Raw genomic sequence first — 22,230 nt, 5'->3', positions numbered from 1 at the left:
AACGTAAACGTTTCATGAATTTGTCTCAGTTGTGCTCAACTGTCCATGAATAACAAACCACAATAAACGGTGGAAGCTGAAATTTTTCATGCTGGCAACTCCAGCCAGGACATTTGGTTTCCAGTTGGAAATGTCTCTTCATGTAGAAATTTCATTCCCCTTTATTCAAGAAAATAGATGTTAGAACATCCTACAATGCTTGAATCTGTAATAAAATGTTTTCTTTACATCAGATTCCAGAAACTGGTGGGACGGGGAGTTGGAGGGATTTTAGTAATTTTTAAAAATAAACAAACCCATCAATCATTGGAAAAGTTCTCTTCCTGGCTCTGCCTCTGCCTTCTGATGGGATTTGGGGTATCTCAGGACATTTACTAACCCTTTGTTTTGCCAGCTTAATGTGGAGCTACAGCTATCCCTGCCCGTGTTTGCGTTACACCAGTGGGTTTCTGACCTCGGATGGGCTCTGCTTTCATGAATCCTGCAACACTTCCCCTTCTCTCCTCTTGTCCTCCCAAGACCTCCTAACACTCTCAGCGGCATGGCCTCACTTAAACTGTTGATGAACCGTGGATAAGAGCCCATCTGTCTTCCGACGCCATGCATCTTCTGCCTTCACCCTTGTTCTGCTTGCCGCTGCCTTCTGCAGGAGACTGCACAAGAGAGCGCAGATAAGTTGCTCTAAAAGGGCAAATGGGCTTCCCGTGCTGATCCCTCCAGTGCTGTCCCGGAGCACCACAATCACGGACAAGCCAGCCCTGCCAGATGCGAGTGGGTCAGCATAATCTGCCCCCATCCACAGCTCTCATGATAACCAGCACAAGATGAGCCAGGACAGATTGTTCTCAATGACAGACTCTAACTTCTGCTACTCTCTAGTGCCAGCAATTACTTTAGCCAGAGCATGACCATATTCACACAGAAGATTAGCCTTTTCCATGAATACCAGTACAGTTTTCCCTGTAATCCTCTACTTTCTTTCCCCTTTAGAGTCCTGAGAAAACTTCTGCTGGCACAAATTATCCTGACTCTACAGAAATCAACAGAGCTCTGACAATTTTTCTTCCAAGTCAGGTTCTTCTGCCACTTGGCAAGGAGACCCACAGGGCATTAAGGTAACCTGATAGGAGAATTCAGGTCTTTGTCCCTGCCCTTGGACCTGCCTTACTAAGAGGGAAAGTAGAGTCCAGGGAACGAGAGTGAAAGGGCAGCACGATGTTTAACAGAAATGAATGCCATCATAATGCCATCATCATCTGCAATTGCAATAGATCTATCTTAACGGCAACGAGTTTGGAGTCAGGATTGCATTGACTCAGTTTGCACGACCTCAAGAAATTCTCATCTAGTTTCTGCTTATTTTGAGTGAAAACAGTCAGGAAGTGGACAGAGTGCTGCTTTCTTTCATTGGGTGTTTTGGGAAGTGTGATTGATGGGCTAGATGGATAGCGTTATGGTTTGTGCTGTCACAATAACTCTTCATGCCTGATAGTGCAGGGCTGCACATCTCACAAAACCTTGTCAAAGTAATAGTAAATAGCCTTTTTGAACTAAAAAAAGAGTAAAATCAAGATTAGTACCAGGAAGGACAGAAATTCTTCTTGGAAGTTATTTTCTTAATATTTGGATATAATCTACCTTATCCAAAACATCTGTCTGTGTGCACAAGAAAGAAATACACTTTCGTCCCCCGCAGCTGTGTCCAAAAATGAGGTAGTAAGTATTGCTTCCTGATCACACACAAATGGGGTTTTTATCTGTGCCAAGATCATAATACGAACAGTGGAATAAAATTGCAAACAGACAAGAAAAAGGGCACACACCTGAAAGCCTTTATCTCGCCTTTCCATCCCCTGAGCTTCACTAGCCTGCTCTAATAAAGCTTCCCTAAAGCTTTGTTTTCTGAGGACATTTATATTCTATTAGGAAACTGCAAACATCTCCAACAATAGCTTTGTGTCAGGCCACAATTGTATTCCTTGATGCTAATGCAGGCTATTAAAAAATAAAGTTCAGCCAGTGCCCCTTCGGTTCTGGGAGAGCTGGACAATTTGGATGTCAGCTTCACTTCCAGTTCCAAAGCTTTGCTCTATAGAGGGTTTCAAACCTCACGATTACAACAAGAGAGACTATACCCGCTAAATTTGCGGAGGCCACTAAACTGAGAGGGGCTGCAAATCAGTCGCAGCTAGAATACCAACGTATCTTGGCAAATAGGAAAAAAAAAAAAGTCTGGAAAAAAAATTATTCTATAGGGACTAGACCAGGGCAGAAATGATCATACATCACTGCAGAAAAGGGGGCAAACTGAATTGCAAGCTGAGCTTGATGCTGTCCCTTTGCAAAAGAGGTGAGCTGCATGATGGGCTGGCCAGGCTGGGAGCCTACTCTGCAAAGGCGGGTGGAGAAACCCTGCTGTACGCGGGGCTGGGAACACCCGAGCTGAAGCACCAGTTGCAACACGGCAGATTTAGATGGTAGGAAAAATCTTTTAACTGAAAGTGTAGGGAAGGAGCGCAGCAGATGGCTTGAGGATGACACAGAATCTGCATCCCAAGAGATTTTGAAAAATAAGTGGGGAATGGGTGAGAACGACAAAGGCAAAGCTGGTTCTGTCCTGAAGGAGGGGCAGGGGAGCCCTCTTCTGCTTTCCACGGTCGTGTCTTTGGTTGCTGTGCTGGAGTTTGGGCTTCAGTTCTCGGAGCCAACTGGGGTTAGAGCCAGTTGCGTCCACACAACTTGTGCAGAATCACGGGCTGTGCAGGAGAACAGTGTGTTGTCCATGTACTGCCTCAGGGTTTCTTCATTTTAATTCATTTCCCACAGGACTGCACAACAGAAAGAGGCAGCACTCCAAGGAAAACATCCCTGACTGACCTTCATTGCCCCCAGTTAATCCCTCTGCTCAAGTGGCCAACTCACTGCAACCCAGTGCCAGAGCATTGATCACTTCACGTGACCAGGGCGTCCGGGCTCAGTTACAGGACTTAAGCCAAAACAACAATAGATGCAACTACTAACTCCATGTCTTCTAGACATTACTTACATATAAATGTCCCTTATCCCATCCATGAGATACGCAAGCCTAGAAAGCGTCACGTTGCGCCAGATCAGTAGCCCACCTAGTTAATCAGGCCGTGACTGCTGTTTGACTGCCCTGTGTATTTCCCTGTAAATCAGCTCCTTTCTCCAGAAAGGCACCTTTGGAGGCAGTTCTGAGTATTGGCAACTGGCAGGAAGGCAGCAGAGCAATAGTATAGTGGCCTCTTGCAGGCATGAATAGTTTTGCCCAGGCAGAAGCATTATAACTTGCACACACAGAGTTATAGGAAAGAGTCAATTCCCTCCAGCCACACTAAAATCAAAATATCATACTCCTTTCTGAGACTGGATCTAAATGATATTTCCCATCCTAGCATTCCTTACAGAGCTAGGAATTGGGGAAAACAGGCTATTACTCTGAAGAATCCTTTCTGTTTGAAAGAGCGTGCTCTTACATGCTTTCTAAGGATATCTTAATTTCTCCTCGGCATCTACAGGGCTCTACGGCACACACAGGAGGGAAGCATTTTAAGTAAATCACCCCAGCCTGACTTCAAAGGAAAGTGAGCTGGACAAGATGTGCCAAAGGGTTTAACATCTGCGCCATTCCTATAAAGCATTGTTTTGTCCTTCATACTTAGTGAGGAGACACCCACATGTGTTTTCCACTTTCATTGTGAAAGCAGGAAACGTTTAATTAAAATCAAGCTTAACCTACTTTGTTTTCTCTTCATGCCAAAGTAACATCAGCCGCTGAGAGGGAGGATCTGCAAGTCTTGGCACCCAAATGGCCTCGCCCAGTGGAGGGACAGAGCCGGAGAGATCCGGAGAGATCCACTGGGATGATATCTGTGTCCCTGGGGCATGGCAACAAATTAGGTCGTGTAGCAGGAAGAGCAGAACTTGCTGTGTGCTGGGGAAATTCAACACAGCTAGCTGTACCGGGCCAAACCCTGCTGTCATTTACACAGAATGACAGAAAATAGGGATGGCAAGAACCTCACCAGGAGGTGGGGTCCACCTGTCTTACTCCGGTCTGTCACCCTGGTGAGCCACAGCCACTTGGGGTTAGGGAGCCGCAGTGAAGGCAGCTGCAGATATTGTACTCCAGGATCCTCCCCAAACCCAACAGCCACGGCTTCAGGTACCAAATTAGATTAAGAAACTCAGAGTTGTGACTGATTTATATCCTCACTGGATCAGGCCAAAGTAAGGACGCACCATCCAACTTAATATCCAGATCTTACGATGTGGTGCCTTTCATTTTCCAAAGGCCGAAAGGCTTTTCAGTCCCCTTTCACTGGCCCTATGGCAACACAAATCCGTGTTATGTGTTAGCAATGCAGAAAACAGTCCCACAGTCATGAGCGGTTTGGGAGGAAGTTTAAGGCTGCAGATTCTTTTCCCAGAGACAGCTCCACTTCCAATTACATATCATTATGTGTCGAACACAACTTTGCGACCCCAAGGGTGGTATTCTCAAGTGCTTTTTGTTACAGAATCACAGAATCTTAGTGGTTGGAAGGGACCTCTGAGATCATCGAGTCCAACCACATAAAAAAAAAAAAAACAAAAACAAACAAAAAAACACACACACAAAAAAGCCCAAACAAACAAAAAAAAAGCACCCACCTACTAAACTCCACACCCACAACCCCACACAAAACACCCCACCACAAACCAATAATCTTGGGCACTAGAGCATGCCCTGAAGAGCCACATCTACACGTTTCTTAAATACCTCCAGGGATGGTGACTCCACCACCTCCCTGGGCAGGCCGTTCCAGTGCCTGACCACTCTTTCAGTAAAGTAATTCTTCCTAATATCTAATCTAAATCTCCCTTGCCGCAGCTTCATACCATTTCCTCTGGTCCTGTCGTTATTCCCTTGGGAGAAGAGGCCAACCCCTGCCTCTCTACAGTTTCCTTTCAGGTAGTTGTAGAGGGCAGTGAGGTCTCCCCTCAGCCTCCTCTTCTCCAAACTAAACATGCCCAGTTCCCTCAGCCTCTCCTCATAGGACTTGTTCTCCAGACCCCTCACCAGCTTGGTGGCTCTCCTCTGGACATACTCCAGGACTTCAATGTGTTTCCTGTAGTGAGGGGCAAATGCCAGGAGAGCACTAGTTCTCTTAGGGGAAAAAAAACACGGGAACTTTCCATGCAGTGATCATACGTAAAGCCCCTGGAGGCATCCATCAGGCCACTTTGGAAAATTCTGTAGCTTCAAGGTAGGCTCTGATTTCCATTAAAATTTTCACCAATTCAGATATTCTTGAAATTGAAGCATTCTTCAAATAATTTAGTGTTTTTGATCAAATCTCTCTGTGCAATTTTCTTGCAGAAGATGAGTGACCCAAGTCAAGCTAGAAGCAAATTAACATTTGCAATTTTAATAAATTTCCCAGCCAGGTGTTAACTTTCTCATTTGCAGGGAAATTTTGAGGCAGGCTTGTTGAATCCATAAATTACTATTTAAAACCCATTGGGATTGTCATAGTTATCAACATAATCACTGGCATTTTTCTACAATTTAGATGAGGCCTTTAGGGCTTAGAAGAAGAGCAGCCGGAATATAGTGCTAGCCACGATCCCATTATCAGAAGACAACCCCCGTCCATAGGAACATAATCCCTGGCTCATATAACATATTAAAGTAGGCTAAAATTGATTACTCAGTTACAGATGGGATAACTGAGGATAAGAAGGAAAAAAGTGACTCAGAAAGTAGGATTCCCTTCTTCCATGAAGCTGTAACATCTTGCAGGAAAGAGAAGGCTGAGAGACAATGGATTACCTAAATATATTGTTGTGGTTATGCATCCAAAGTGAGAAGAGGATGGGTGGATTCGTCCCATGTACCCATGCTACAACCGCGGAGGTTTGTCTCAATCATTTTAATGCCGTTTCTTGTTTTCCCTTCATTCCCCCTTTGGCCCATCCTGACATCACCCCACACTTTAACTATTTGGCCCCTTCCTCCTGTTTTCCCCAGGGAAGGGGAAGTAAACAGAAGTTGACATAAGCTCAGGAAGGAGCTCAGGACAGAACAGGAGCGTAAAGTACTGTGGCTCATAGAGTCGAAGTACAGCAGTGTTGTTTCCTCAGCTTTAGAGGCTATAAAACAGCAAGCAGCAGAACACAAGGATGTTGTCATGACAATGAGTATGATAAAAAAATGGGGGGTTCTCTGCATGGTTAAAGTGCTGAGAGAAAGGTAACCAGGACAGCAATAAACACTTGATAGATTTCACTGTGTTGAGGACCAAAGCAGTGGAGAGCCTGAAACATAATTACAGCAGAGACAAATTATCTGTTATTGATTAAATGACCCAAACTTTCCTATCTGTATTGATGGACACTAGCGCTCTAGTGCCATGAGGCACAGAAAAGGGTCTGTGTAGGCCTGGGTCTCATGGACTAGTCCAACGTCCTCCTAAATTAGCAAGAGTTTCTCCAGAAAATCAAAATCTATTCTACAGGCTAAATGCCAGTCTGTAGAATGAAATATGAGGGTTACAGTGTCACCATGCAGATCTCCACCCAGAATGTGGACTAGATTATTTAGTTTGTAGGGAAAAAGCATCAGGACAGGTTCCTTGATGAAAATTATTACTTGGGGGAAAAGCATCAGGTGGCAAGCCTCAGGCTGGCCAGTTACAAATGATTTTAAGAGGGGAATCGTGATAGTAACAGTAGTTAGACTTTCTGTTTACTCTTCTGCAGTTTTTGTAACACCATCAGCTATGGAAAACTCCATAATACCTCCTCATGCCCCCTACAGCACTTTCAGTCAGAGGCACCTTATTCAGTATCCAGCAGTTATGTGTCCTCCTCCCAACGACAGCAGACTCCCTGACGTACAAGAGTCTCCAGAACTCGTGCTCATCAGCAGAAGGGATGGTCAACCATTCAGTGAGTCACCAACGTCTGCCAGGTCAGGATCCTAACACTCTGCCCTACCTCAGCAGGTTTTGGGTAAACAGAGATGAATTAGAAAGGGCAGGCATAGAAGACGAGGACCTACAGACACATCCTGCCCTCTCTCTTCATGCATCCACCCTGTACAGGGGAAGCCATTCCTGCCTGACCTAACACTGGCCAGCCAACTTTTCTGCATGGTTGCAATGCCACATTCAACCCATCCAACCAGGAAAGGTGCAAGAAGAACATATGGTACAGTCTGATGCCTTGACGCTGTAAAAGAGGTGACAAATGGAGAGAAGTGGAAAAGAACTCAACAAAAGTGCTACTAAACACACAGGTTAAGTGTGAGTCACGGCACAGTACTCTCCACCCACTCAGGCTGGGTGAGTTGAGGTTGAAGGGACAGTGTACAAGTCCGACAGCCACAACCCAAAGACCCTGGGTGCTGATCACTGCAAGAAGCCAGTGCCTGTGAAAAATTCTAAGCCTTTTTTTTTTTTTTTAAAAACCTATTTCCCTGTTTAATCAGGGCAGCAACAATGGGAACACCATGCCATGACCCGACAACAGTCTACCTCAAAACGTACAGTCTTCTGGATAGAGGATTCCTTTTTCGTTTTCTCTTGTGTTCATGAACTATTTACCTTTGATCCTAAGGACGCAGATAATGGTTCTTTTTTGAACAAAGACAAACGGATAGTAATAGACCTCTCAGTTCATAGGAGGGTTTTCTTTGTTTTCATGTCAAAACACACTGGCTCAGATCCAGCCAGCTGTCCTGAGTTTCTGGATGTGGCTCTCGAGCAAGGTTTTAAAACTAAATCCAGCATTATTTAATTGATGAAGACTCATATTTTCAAGCTTTACAGGGACGACATGTCAAACAATAAGGAATGGTAGAGGCCAGCCTGCCATATTTAATAAACTCTGTGGGTCATCCTCTCCATGGGTCTTCTGTTCTTGCAAAAATAAATCTCTAGCTAGTCTCCTCTAGTCTCACTGATGTCTCCCTCTCTCAAAGCAGACAGCCCTTGCTATGTTGAATTCCAAAAGCAGGAATAGTCCATACCTTTCTGCTTGAGCATGTCTGATCACATTTGTGTTCTGTTTCACAACGCTGGAGATCTCTGCTGCTTCTCTAGGACTGCTCCATAGCCTACTAGATAACACTAGCAGGAAGTTTTGCTTGATATTCCCACTGCTTCTTCTTCAGCTGGCCTAGGTAGGTTCAAGTGTCTTGTTCAAAGCCTTTCTTCAGGACATCTCTCATTACGTTGCTAATCCCACCCCCATCTTCTGCATCTATGTTCACAGCAGTCCTCTTCAGCAGCACAAGAGGGCTAATACCTGCCACATCGTGTTTATTTTCTTTCCTTTCACAGCTCACTTGAGGCTCTTTCCTTCCTGCAATCATCTTCCTGTGAAATTAAGAACACATGCAGCCAATCACATTTTCAAAATTAGGTCCTGCTTTGAAGGCACACCTGCTTTCAAGCCCCTTAGGGCACACTGTAGGTCACTTGCTGTGCCTGTGAGAATGGCTCCTGCTGGGCATCCAGGCACCAGAGAGGGAGTCCTAAGTTTTCTGATCTCAACTGGGGGTAAGCTTTCACCTCTGATGAAACCAGAATTTCCACACTGAGAATGTGTCTCTCTGCTGCTTGGACAATGCAAGTGAACACTGGGGTCTTACCTCTCAAGCTGGCCACAAAACCCCTTCAGGTATTTTGACTCCTCTCTTTGAAATTCCCTTTTGTTTCCCAGCTGCCATTAAGAAATGTGCCATTCTGCCAATTGTGCAGGATCTCAAGGACTTGGAGGTCCAACTTGGCTGGAAGAATTTTCCTCCCTGGCCACCTTTCTTTTCTCAGTGGCTTGAAATCAGTCACATGCCAGACAGGTGGCCACTGTGAGCACCCCATCAACCCAGCAAGAATAAATGATGGTTACTTACCTGGCACATCAAGCTACCAATGGTCATGGTGTTTACCATGGGAAAGAAGAGGGGACTCCCTCGTTTCAAAGCAGGGTCTGGGCTGTGTTGTGAAGGGAGAAAGCCAGGCTGATATGTTGTGGGCAGCACCCACATACAGACCGTCTCCGTTTCACTCACCAGAATGACAAATGTGGGAACCTCTCAGCTAGGAAACTAGTGATTGATTCCTATTGCATCTAGGGAAGAGAGACAGCAGGCATTTTTTGTAATGGAACTACACTGTGCATAAGTAGCTTATGGCACTAGGACTAACAACTTCCCCGTTATTACCTTACCACTCATATTGGAGGGACAAATCTGACACTACAAAAATGCTATTTCTCCCTATTCTGTCACACATATAAGAAAATCACTGGGAAGGTTTTTACTTCTCTTTACTAAGTGGAAACTAAAGCATGTTTCCCATTTATTTGTCTGGCTGTTTAGTGTATCTGTTATTTTTAAAGGTATTGAAGTTCACCACCTCCAGACAACAGGCTACTGTTCTTACACAAAATTTTACTGCTCCGAGAAGAAGTCACACAAGGGTTAACTGACTTGTCCAAGGCTGGGAGCACAGAACCAAGTGGGGATTGTAACTAAGGGGCAACCAGGCTCCTTTCCTGTTCAGTCACACTGCTGTCTGCTCTGCGATGATTTCATTCACCAAAACATGGTCATGGACAAAGAACGGACTCTGCAAAAACAGCCCCTTATCTGCTCCTGCCTGCCTCTTGTCCAAGTCATGTGTGATTAGTTTACTGACACAAACACCCCTCTGGAGCCAAAGCAGCTGCAGAAGCGAGCTGTGCTCTGATACAGTTCATGCCTTTACAGCAGGGTAAGAGCAGTAGCTATGGTCTAGCCGAGTCCAGGAGCTACGCTCTTTATAGAGCTGGAAGAAAAATACAGCTCAATTATAAGGTATCAAGTAGACCTGGTTGAGCTGGCAATCAAAAAAAAAAAAAAGTCAATCCTGACTTGTAACAATAACCGCAGTGAGTATGAAATAAAGATTAGCTCTAGGGAACAAATACAGGACACAGAAATGTAATTCCTAGGAGAAGTTTTAACTTGCCATTTTTTTAATTTGTTGGTAGGAAGCAAAAGGGTTCAAAGTACTTGGGGCTGGGGAGACTAGGAGCAGATAACAGCAGAGCCTCTACGTGCCATAACTCCAACCAAATATCTTTTAAGCAATTACTCCTGTGAGAATTAAAACTGCGGGAAGCTTCATTTCAAATAGGTCTCTGCTATGAGGGTTCTTTCATATCTGCTGTGAAAGGAGCTCTGCAGCTGCTTTTCTCTAAGTGAGGCACTAGTAGGCTCTCTTCACTCTATGCAACTCCTGTTTCCATTAATACTTCTAGGAACGTATTCTACCGGAGATCTTTTGTCCTCTGTCAACCTTCGTTGAAATTAGCCAGCAGGAGGAAAGAATCGTATGTGCACACAGCACTGGGTGTGTGAGTTTATAAGGCTTGTTTCCTTGAGAAGACAGGCTAGAATCATCACCGTGCTTTGCAGTCACCTCCTCAGCGTTGATTCCCACTGCTAGCAGGGACCGTGGAAGCATGGATATAGGACACGCCATGGTACGGACCTCCTGTCATGCTGCAGCAGCTTTTCCAGTGCAAGTGTTTTGATTCCAGTTTTAAATCTCACGTCCATGCTTTTCCCAGTTTCAGCTTCAGAGAGTTCATTGGAGACCCTCATCTTTTACTTCCTTATAGGCATACAATGTGAAAAACAAAGGAAGCACACCCCGTAGATTCAGAAAAAAAAAAAAAAACAAAAAACAAAACCAAAACAGAACCAGGGAGCATTTAAGACAAAACTCGGTCTTTCTAAAAGTACAGCCTCAAGAATTTTAGGCCACTATGATTCTTCTGGGGACGGGATCTTTGCTCTGCTACAAAACAGTGTTTGGTGTTAATTAACCTAAGACAATTCCCCAGTATTGCCTTAGTCCATAGTAACGTGTTTATAGATAGACTTTTTTAATGCTACTTCTTCTGACCGGATAGGACAGTCAGATTACTAGGATGTTGCCATGGTATATTTTTTTTTTTCTGTATTTGCTCATATTTATAAAGAATTTTGAAAACTGAGACTAAAATCAATTTTGCATTTATCTGTTTTTTTAGTACTTACACTGGAATACAACACACTAGGTAAAAAGTTATTCATTACCAATTATTTTAGAAGAGAAATGGTTTAGCTGATAGAGCCTTCAGAATCATGTCTATATATTCAAAGGCAATTTGTTAAACAGTTTGGTGCAGTAAACAAATCTTTAACCTTCCTGAAGAACAGGAAATCTGCCTTACGCTAAGGTTGTTCAAACTCCTGTCAAGCAAAGATTCGCTGCTGAACACAGCAAGGAAACTGAACAGCAGTGATGAAAGCAGAAACTGGAGACCAAGATGTAGGACCCACAGGGTCCGATGATGAACCACAGGGTGAAGGCAAGTCACTGAGGTCCAGATCCATCCCATTTAACTTTAGGCGCTTAAAAGAATTGGCTAATGTAGGAAGATGGGCTCCCTCACTAGTCAATGTAGAGATAAAAGCTTCTTCAAAGAAAGTTGAAGCACAGCCAGAATTAACATCTCTCTTTATTACATATAGAAGTCTCAACTCTGAAGTTCAGTGGTGGTCCTAGCCTCGAGTCCTCACTTAAGTGCACAAAGTTACTCCCTTCCCAGGCAGCCCAAACTGGAGTCCAGCTGTCTCCAGTGCAGCTTAAATGTCTCTTGCTGCAATGTATGTTCATTCCTTCTTGTCCTGTATCCAGTAGAGAACAGTTTATTCCTCTCCTCTTTGCAGGAACATTTTACACTGTCATTGTGTCCCCTTAGTGATGTCTCCGGAGTAAACAAACCCAGTTCTTTCAGTCTTTCCACTCCAGCCACAGTGTCAAGGCCTCCAGTTGTTCTCACTGCTTGCTTTTGGGATCATGCCACTAGGGCTTACATACTTCTAAAAGCTGGCACCCAGATCCGGACACAGGCATTGCCAGTAGACTAATGCCAGGCATTGATTTGCTACTTTATTTTCAATAGAGTGGAGGGATTATTTTGTGTCTTGCATGTAACTCCTGCTTGTGATGCTTGTGTAATAGTGGTCACCACTCCCCAGAGACCTTACAGCATGTCAGGATTATCAGGCCTTTTCACTGAGACAAACAAGGGCCCTACCCCCTTAGTCCTACTCACACAGGAATGTCTTTTCATGGTACGGTAACTGGTGCCAAGAGTAATAAGAGAAGGAAACGGGTATAAAGAGAAAAAGACCAGTTCGGTGGAATCAGTAGGCAGCAATCCCACAGACCAAACATCGGTGGAGATGCTGAAGCGGTGAGTCGCAGTCTGGCCTTGCAACAGTCCTTCTGGGTGCCACTGGGAAAGTCATTTAACCTGTCTGTCCCTTTCATTTCCCTCCTAACTTTGACCTAACTCGCCTGGTTCAGGTCTGGAGGAGGACACCTGTGTTACCGCATCCTAGATTCAGTCATTCTCCTACCTCACTCAAACCACCGAACTCCACTGTAGTACTAGTGGCAACTGAAGTAAAAAGTTAAGAGCCACACCAGATGCTCAACCCAAGTCTCCAAAAATACTTAAGAGTGAATCTGTGATTTCAGAAAGAGTTGAATGAGAGCTGCAGCGACCTGGGAAACAGCAAGATGCCCTAATGCAAGATGCCTCCTGTGCGTTCCAGAAATGCGGTTCCTGGGTTTGAGACTCATCAGTCAGAGAACAAAAGCGATGCCACACGATGTGGTTTGTATATGAGTTCTGTAGACAGCACATGATGAACAGCAAATACGCAAAGCAATTAGGAAAGCAAAGAGTTCATAGAGAGCCTGTGGCCTGAAATGCTTTTGCATGAACAAACTCCTTGAATCATTATGAATAATTAATGTGTAAAAAAACCCTCCCGATCTCATTCCTGGATGGTCTGCAGAATAAAGGGATAGATAAATCATAAGGAATAAGGTGTTTGCTGAGTGAGAATAGCTACGCTAACTATGAGCTTAGCAGTTTCAGATTTCGAGGCTGCAGCGAGTAGCCTGTGGTTACTGTCAAAAACAGCTTGAGCACTGAGGTGTCTCAATAACAGTTCTGCCATTTAAAATAGTAATATTGTTCTGTCTATAGGAGACCTTTCAGATGAGGACTGCAAAGTGGTTCACAGCTATTCAGCTTCACAAAAGCCCAGTGAGGGCAGAGAGAGTATTTATTAGATGCAATTATGGCATCATTACTAATGCATTACAAATTTATTGGCAGATGTAATTTTTTGCTACTCTCATATGAGGGAGTTACATGCATTAAGTGGAATAGCTAACAAAGAAAACTTTTTTTAAAAAAAAGTTAATCTCCCTTTTTGTCCAAAGGCATTGTATATAAGCAGCAGGTATATCAAGAATTTCTTGCAGGTATCATTTATGTCACTTGGTCATAAATGAGTTTAGCTTGAAGCCACAGTGAGGTATTTATATATTATTCGATGTCTTGCTGATTGAAGACGAAGGGGAAAAGGGAGGCCTAGTTAAGCTGAATTCAAAATTAGGCTCTTAAAATGAAAATTGAGATAGGACTCAAGAATGACTTTGTTTCATCAGACGCTGAACAAAACTAGAGAAGCACAGGACTGGCAGAGCTGTGTTAAATGCCTGCAGTAAAGCTCCAGTGAAGTCACTACAACTTTTGTGATTTACCCACACCAACTGACTACCCCTCTCTCTCCATCTTTTTTTAATAAAAAAGACACGATTTCTAGAACTTGGACAATTTTTCTAAGCATTAAAATGGGTAGAATGGTTAAGGTGGCAGATATTGTGATCTGTTGTCAAAGGCAACGTCATTTCAAGAGAAATACTTTTCTTGGGACTTGTTCTACTGGGGGCATCCCCATGAAGAGGTATCATGTTGAGGAGGTCACTGACACTAATGCTGCATGTTGTTTCCCTCCTCTTTCATACAATAATTAAAACTAATTACAGCTTGAGGAGTCTGGAAAGAAGGCTTTGTAATTTTCAGGGGTGTGCTCACTGATGACCTAATCCTGCAAGGGGCTAAGTACCGTCCGATCTTCCCCATATTCCTGGGAATCTGGTCTAACACTACCAGGCTGGATCAGAGCCTCCCTTTTAGTTTTAAGACTTTAAGATTAACCATATTACTTCACCAGTGTTGTGGCTTCACCATCCGTGAGGGAACCCTGAAGTCTTTGGTGACTGCACAACCAGCACGGCTTGTGGGGAAAGGCGTAGGGGTGGACTGGAGCTGCCAAGGCTGGGCTGACATGTGGACCATGCTCTGTTGCTCGGGAGTGTATGGAGTCCCTAACAGAGAGAAAAAATCGGATACAAATCTCTGAGGAAAGACTACAGTCAGATAAGATTATTGTCGGACTCCAATGCCAAGACTTTGGGACGAGTTACGATGAAAAGAAAGACACTGAGACCAAAGCCAGGCCCAGGGTCACTTCAGCTCTATTTCTAGTTCAGCTGCGCTTCAAAACCACGATTGTTTTACTGAAAGATGTAGTTATATAGCTTTAAATTCTGGCCAGATTTTCAGAAGTACAGAGCACATATTTATTGGCTTTACCTCCAGGAAACCAGGGAACGCTGAGCACTTCACTTTATCATGCCGGGTGGCTGGTGCTAAATGCAGACTGAAGAGACACTTCCCAACGGGTGGTACCTAAACAGAGGATTTGCCATCAGAAATATGCTATTACCTGCAGAGCTGGAATATCATAATTTAATTTGTTATCACAAATAGATGAGCAAACTGGTGAACAGTGAAGCAATTCATCACTATCTCAGCATGATTTTACGACAGATAGAAGAAAAAAGGGCAGACCCTGGTCCGAAACTATTTAAGAGCAAAATGTGCATAGGTGACAAATAGCATAATGCAAACCAGCAGTATGAAGGCCAACAAGAAATGGTCAGCAGGGATGTCTCCTAGCCAGTAAGAAGAGGTTAATAGAAGCAGATACGTTCCTTAAAGGATTGGCTTAAACACAATCAATGTGTTTAGAAGAAGTAGGTACAAGAGGATTCCAGCACTTCTCCTTTCCCTCTTGCCAGAGGTCTGTGGTGGTCTGCAAGTCAGCCAGGGTGGTACACTAGTAGGTAACTGACTAGTTCACCCTAGTCTGAGGTAGGTATAAGTCAACCGTTTATTCGGTGACAATTGAACCACAGCAGTTTTCACTCAATGACATTCGATGACTATATCGAAGGTTAACGTTAAGGATGTTTAACCTTTCTCCACAATTTCCAGAACTAGATACCAAAGACATTTATCAGAGATGACCAAAGCAACAGGTTGGGAAAAACAATGCCAGAACACCCAGAAAAACAACAGAATTAGACTGAAGTTGTGGCAATAAATTTCCAGAAACAGATTTTTTGGGGGATAACTGTTAGCTTTTGGGTTTTCTTATATTACATAATGGCAATTTCACATGGCTCTGCATGACACCCATCCAACCCTGAAACTTCATACTATTTCTTCCTCTTTTAGCTAATCCTAAGACTATTTGCACCAAATAAAAGCACTAGATCCCCACACTTTTTGGAGAGGTACGTCCCTCATTACTTTAAAATAGCTTTGCTCTGTTCATATGTGTCATGGCAGGTTAATGTTGTGTATTTGATATTTAGCCGAGGGGACACACAGGGCTACAGCTAGATGCTAATCACTGCTTATGAAATCTAAGGCAAGGCTTATTCTTCCCCTTAACAAAAAAAAATAAAAAAATTAGTTTACATTGTTTTAAAAGATACTAAGGCAATTTATGAGGACCGTCACTCAGACAAAGCCTGCCACTGAACATTATGAGTTGTCTGAAAGACAGGCTAGAAAAGTAGAAATTGCAACAGCTTCAAAAAGCGCTCTTAATTCCACCAAAAAGGAATAACCAGTCAGCTTTTTCGCATGTTGTGACATAATCTCAGCTATTCAGAGCTCTTTCCCAGGGTACTGCCCTCAGTTAGCATGAACTGCAATTGACTTTTCTTGCTTAAAAAAAGCAGTGGGAACCCTAGCCCATTTCCCTGCAAAATCTGTCTCCTCAGTCCTACATCTGGAGACACTCAGCCAGCAACACTGGGCTGCCCAGACATCCAAATCAGTCTTAGCCACGCACCCACCATCACAGCCAGCCAGAGCCGGACCCGTAGCCACGCTGCTCAAGTCAGTCTTTTGCTTCCAGAACATAGATACATATTTCCCAAACATGTGAAAATGCTGATTCCACCACAAGCCACCTGCATTAGTCTTTTTGCACATTCCAGCCACTAGCTTAGGTGCTCTAGTCCTCCGTGATGTGAAGGGGAAAGGAATGGTTTCCTGACTTACACACTTCACCAACCAGCATGTTGCTTGACACCAAAACGCTGTCACCATGGCTTTTCACTGCACTTCATGTCCACACCTCATTGGGTGCTCGTAAAGGATTAGCTTTTAGTTCCAATTAAAATGTGAGATATTTCCCAAAACACGCAACTTTTGTCCTACAGATGGATAAGCCTCAGGATGGAGAAATAAAGCGACCTCCTGCAGCCAGTATGCGTTGAAGCTAGAATAGAGTAAATTCTCAGAGGACTCCTAGTCACCATTCCTCTCCTCTGGTCTCCGACCACAATCTCTCTGTATAAACAAAGGCTCTGGCCACCACAGTGTTTTCTGGCCTGCTGTAAAATGTTTCGCCACCCCTCTCAAAGGAATCACCAATGCTTAAAAAAGAGGCAGTCTTGGTCAGGCTTTTCTCACAGGGCCAGTGTCTCTGCGGAGGAGTCCGGATGACAAGAAAGTATAGGGAGTACAGTGAGACCTGGCAAATTGGGCAATAAAAGACAACTCTTAGTTGTAATCTGGATTAATGAGCACATTATTACTGCTCCAAATTAATATTAGTTAAGATTGTAAATAAAATGCTTCAAATAATTCTTCTGTCAAATAATTATGGGGATTTACTTTACAAAAATTACATTAACAGCAAAAAGAACACTCTGTTTCCAGAAATACCAAAGCTGGCTTGTTCTCAGCAAAGTTTGAATATTGCTTTTGCCCAAGGAGAATTCATTCCTGCAGAGTGAACGGTAACACAATGGTAAAAGCACTCTATAAACTGGGACATCAGTCAAGGGCTCAGTCAACAACAGCAAGCCTAGATCATGCAGAGCCAACCTGTCACTGAGAAAGGCAAAATAAGAATTTCCTCTGAGTGAGATACTTAAAAGCTGAACCACAGACCTCCTCTGAGAGGTGCAGAGTGAGGCTGGGGAAGGGAACAGTGAAAACTGTCACCCAGGTAGACAAAGAGCCAGCTCTTTAACTACCGTACATTGGTGTGACTCCTTTTGAATTAGGCTTCTGTATGACAAATAAATACACTTGGCATGAGCCAGAAGTTTTACTCCCAGTACAAACTTCTTCTGCAGGTACAAGACCAAGCCCACTTTCTGAAAGGGTCACATTTCCAGAGTCCCTTCCTTCACTCACCTCAGTCTAGGACCCTACACTTCTCTAAAATTGTGGGTAGGATTACAAAATACATCACAATTCTCATGAAATACAGGAAAAGCAGAGACCTGGTCTCAATCCTACAGAGGAAATCTGTAGGATCTGTAGGAACTTCTTAAAATCTAAGCACTTCTAAACGGTGCTAGGAAAAACAACAAAAAAAGAGTCCTCAATCCATTCTGTAAGGATTGAATGGAGTTGAACTCATTGGTCATTTTCCTGAGGTTTGACTTTTTAGCAACAGCACAACACAGATTTCAAGAGACAAGGAAGCCTTTGCCTTGGCTGTTCCTCTGCATCTTTTTACTCCATGTATGAGAGACAGACACAAAAAGACAGAGAGTCATTGCATCTCTTTTGTCACCTGGAGGGAATTAATGAATCAGCCTCCTTGTAAGAGGGAAAAAAATGCTCTTCACAAGGGCTGGGTTACTGAGGCGGGGTGTTCCAGACTATCAGGATTTATTTCTGTGTCTTCCGACTGGTTTAGAGTCTTTCAAACTGTTGATACTCTCGATCCTGTACATGCTGACCAACACACCAACCACAGCCCTCGAGTCAAGGGGAATTAATAGGCGTTCAGTACTTTGGACCCCTCAAGTCAAACTCGGCGTGTGCTTGCTAACGTAGAACACGCCCCTACATAGTGTGCCTCATGTAATTATGGTGTCACACGCACCGTATAGGGCTGGAAAGTACGGCCGCCTCTGTTATTTAATGTATTTGGGTTATATTTTTGTGGCCTTATTTAACTAAAAGCAACTACATACAGTATTTGGCGCACTGTCATGTGTAATCAAGAGATAATGTCAATGGAATTGCATGTTGTCACAGGATAACAGCCTCCCGCTGTTGCTGAAATGCCAAATTGAAGCCGAGACGTTTATGGAAAATAAACGTCAAGTCAAAGCCAAGATGTTTATTTTAAAAACAAGAGACATGGATCTTGTGGCAATGTTCCATCATGTCTCTATTTCTCTAATAACAAATGTCCAATGTGAATAGAGCCAAGTGACAGTTTCTTCCTCGGACAACGCGGAGCGGGTGAAGCCTGATCACTTCACTTGAAGACTTGCAGAGTTGTTTCTCATCTGCTTTCCTTCAGTTCAGGTTTGAGTCAAAGCATCCAGGTAATCAACACAAAATCATTTCTCAGATGTATGCTAGGTTTAAAAAGGGATTTAGGAGGACAGCAGGAAGAAAAAAGGACACCAAATGCCTTTTTAATTTGCTTTTACATAGAACTTTTTCTCCAGAGAAAGAATGACAACAACGTGAAGCTCACTGAAGTCAACGGGACGCATTCCAGGCGTTTCAGTGGGCTTTGACTAATGCCTTAAGAGAACAAACAGTTAATATTTTAAGATGATATTATGTTAATAATGGTGGTGACTGAATTTGATTGCAATGGGGACATGTCTGGACCAAGGCTGGACAAGGAAGATAAGATCCTTTTGGGTCATAAGCAGCAGCCTGGTCACCCCTTGCTCCTCGCAGGCAACTGCTCATCCCAGCTGCTGGCCCACGGGAGATTTCTGCTGTATCCATGCCAGCCTCACAGCCACAGAGAAGCTGCTCCTTCACTTCATTTCTCCAGTAAAGCTTCCTGAAATCCAGCTGGTTACCCAGTAACACAGATGACAGAGTTTATTTTTCTTCGCGTGGGGAAAACTGAAGGCTATTTGTCAAGACCCAAGTTGCTGAGATACAGTAAAAAGCCATGTTAAAGCTAAAAGTAAGAGCTGGGAAAGTCCAGATCTTAGACATGATGCAATCTGATTCAAATTTGAAAATTAGAGTTTTTTCAAACCTAACTATAAAGGCCCAAGTGATGAGACAGCCACTGCTACTCCTGGCAACCTAATGGGTTTGATGTCCTAAAAGCTCTTTCAGATATTCATATCAAATTTTCCCTTTCATCACATTACCACTCATTAAATCTCCTTGTATTCATCTAAATCATTCGTCTTGCTCCCTGACAATCTTTTCTTCCTCCAACTACATTAAGAGATTATGTTTTCAACAAGCTAAAACTGTCTCTTCACTCTCCCCATCAGCTAACCCCACCATACCTCTGTAAACGTTCATCACCTCTCTGCCAACATCCCCCTCTCCAACCAACCTCGCAGGCCACGTGAGAGCGCCCAGACGCGGTACGCAGAGCTCAGAGCATCCCTGGAGATCCAGGGATGGGCTCCGGCAGCAAGTCACCCGTCTGTCCCTAGGAGGCAGAGCTGGCAACAGCAAATCCACTGCCCCCATTGCTGCCCCAGCCACTGCAACGAGAAAGGACTGGGACAGCCCCAGTCCTTTTCCAGTCTCCTGCCCCACTGCTGGTGCTGCTGACATTGCCCAGGGCAGCAGCGTGTACGTAGATGCCCATGCAACAGACCCTCATCTCACAATCTGTTTCGCATGGAGAGAGGCAAGAGGACAAGCAGGAAGCTGTGCAAAGCATCTCAAAGGGCTGCGTTTAAAAATATACCTCAATAACCTACTCCAGGTCCTGAAACGTTGAAGCTTCACAGCTCACGCCAACAGGGTTCCTCAAATGCAATACATTTTGATTTTAATCGGAACTATCCGCTATCCTCTGTGCAACATTAGGCTGATCTGTCCTAATAACTACTGAGAGTTTGGGCTTTTTTTTTTTAATGACTTCCAAGGGAAAAAATAAATTAGTTGCTCATTAAAAACTATGGTCAGGAGAGCAAGTAGAAACAATCCATTTCTAGATGGATTCAAGAGCTCTTCTCTTGACCTGATGGCCTTAAATAATATGCAAGCAAAGAGCTATATTACAATCATGTGAAGGAGCTGTCTGAAATTCAAAAAAACCAAGGAAATTCTGAGTTAAAGGAGATTTGCAAAAGGTAACGCTCTGAAAGGGGTTAAGCCTACAGTGATTATTTGGCTGCTCTGTGCTGCGAGGACCAGAGGGATGTTCTGTACAGAAATCATAAATTTGCTTATTTTTTCCTTTGGAGATGCATTGTTTCCCAAAGACATTCTGGCTCCAGCTCTGATCTGGCATTCCAGATTGATGCTTGTTGAACCAACAAAGATACTGGGAAGCAATGCATGATTACGCATCTTCTGGTTTATTGCACGCTTGCTAGTAATTTCCTTTACTTCTCCAACCTTTAACCTTACAGTGGGATGAGGGTCTCCAACTGGAGATCTGACAGGACAGCTTGATAGGCAAAGAGCTGGCATTTGATTAGGTTACATTTTTAATTAACTCTATAAGGATGCTATTGCAATAATGGATCTGAACAGATGACAGATGGATGATGCTCCAGGAATAGCAAGCAAAGCAGCTACATGGTACCCTCAACCCTGCTTCCCACTGTCAGTGTCATCTTGGAAAAGTATTTGAGATTTTATCAGATTTTAATCTGCCTGATTTTGCACTAAAATGGACTATGCACATTCACAAAGTCCATCCGAGAGTCTCAGCTGTGAAGGCTTTGGTGTGGTGAGGCACCGCAGGGCTCGCACCTACTTTAAGTGGTCCAGCTAGACGTAGAAAATACAAAATTGCTTCTATCCCCAAGTTCCTCCCTCTTAACCTGCTTTCAGATTATTATTTTTTTTAAATCGGTATTACAGATACTAGTCCTGGGTAAATATTCCCAGCCACAATCCTGCTGCCTTGTATTCAGCATAAGGTCTCCCTCTGCTCTTGAAGATGCCATGCCGCCCGCCCTTCCCACCGAAGAGGGTCATGCTTTGGTCCAGCGGATGACGAGCAGCAAAGCAAATTCCATGGGAACGCGGGGGAACGGTTTGCCAAGCAGCAGGTCCGAGCTGGTGTGTGGCCTTTAGCCCAGGTTAAATAAACAGCGTGTAAATAAATAAATAAATAGCTCCTAGGTTGCGACCTTGTAAATCAAGTCTAAGCCTGGAAGGGATTTTTACGGTCCAGCTGGAACAGCAGAGCAGTCTTGGCCGAATAAATATATATATAGGGAAAGAAAAAAAAACAATAACTGTGCCTTCCAGTTGCTCCCAGGCTGCTGTGGGGAACGTTTGGTGCTGCTGTACGACATGCTGATGATTAAAAAAAAGGAGAGAGGGGACCTCACTTTCATTTACCCAACAGCTGTTTCCCATTATTTTAAGAGGTTTAAAAGAGGAGTAAAACAGTTAAATGCACCCAAGAGTAATCTTCCAGCTCTGGAGCTGAAGAGAGGGCTGAGCAAGTAAATGAAAATCCAGCCCAAGTAGTTCCTAGCAGCAGGTTTCATGGAAGTGGATGGGAGGCGGCCAGGGATTTGCTCAGAGTCCGTTATCTGAGCATTACAGCCCCGGGACGCTTCGTGTGCTTTATTGCTCATTACCAAATAACAGCACTCATACGGAGAGCAGTGCCTAGATTTGGTGTGGTTTGACCAGACTGGGTAATAGTCTGGCTGCATTTTTAAAAGTCCAGAGAGATCTGTTCGATGCACCAGAGGAAAGACAGAAACGGGAACTGGGACTTCCACCTCCCAGCCCTGCAGCGGCTTGGTGTGGCAGGGCTGGGGAAGACAGAGCAGAGAGGGCTCACGAAGGGGAGAAGCCATAGCCACAGCCCCTGCACGGCGCTGGTAGCACCATCCCTTGAGCCAGAAGGTTTTACATGGGGCTCTGGGTGTTTCTGGGCTGGGGCAGGGGACACACATAGAACCATAGAATGGATTGGGATGGAAGGGATCTTAAAGACCATCTAGTTCCAAGCCCCCTGCCCTGGCC

The sequence above is a fragment of the Chroicocephalus ridibundus genome, chromosome 6 (genome assembly GCF_963924245.1).
Source record: "Chroicocephalus ridibundus chromosome 6, bChrRid1.1, whole genome shotgun sequence".
In the NCBI taxonomy this organism is placed as follows: domain Eukaryota; kingdom Metazoa; phylum Chordata; class Aves; order Charadriiformes; family Laridae; genus Chroicocephalus; species Chroicocephalus ridibundus.
Note: the sequence above shows the minus strand (reverse complement) of the source record.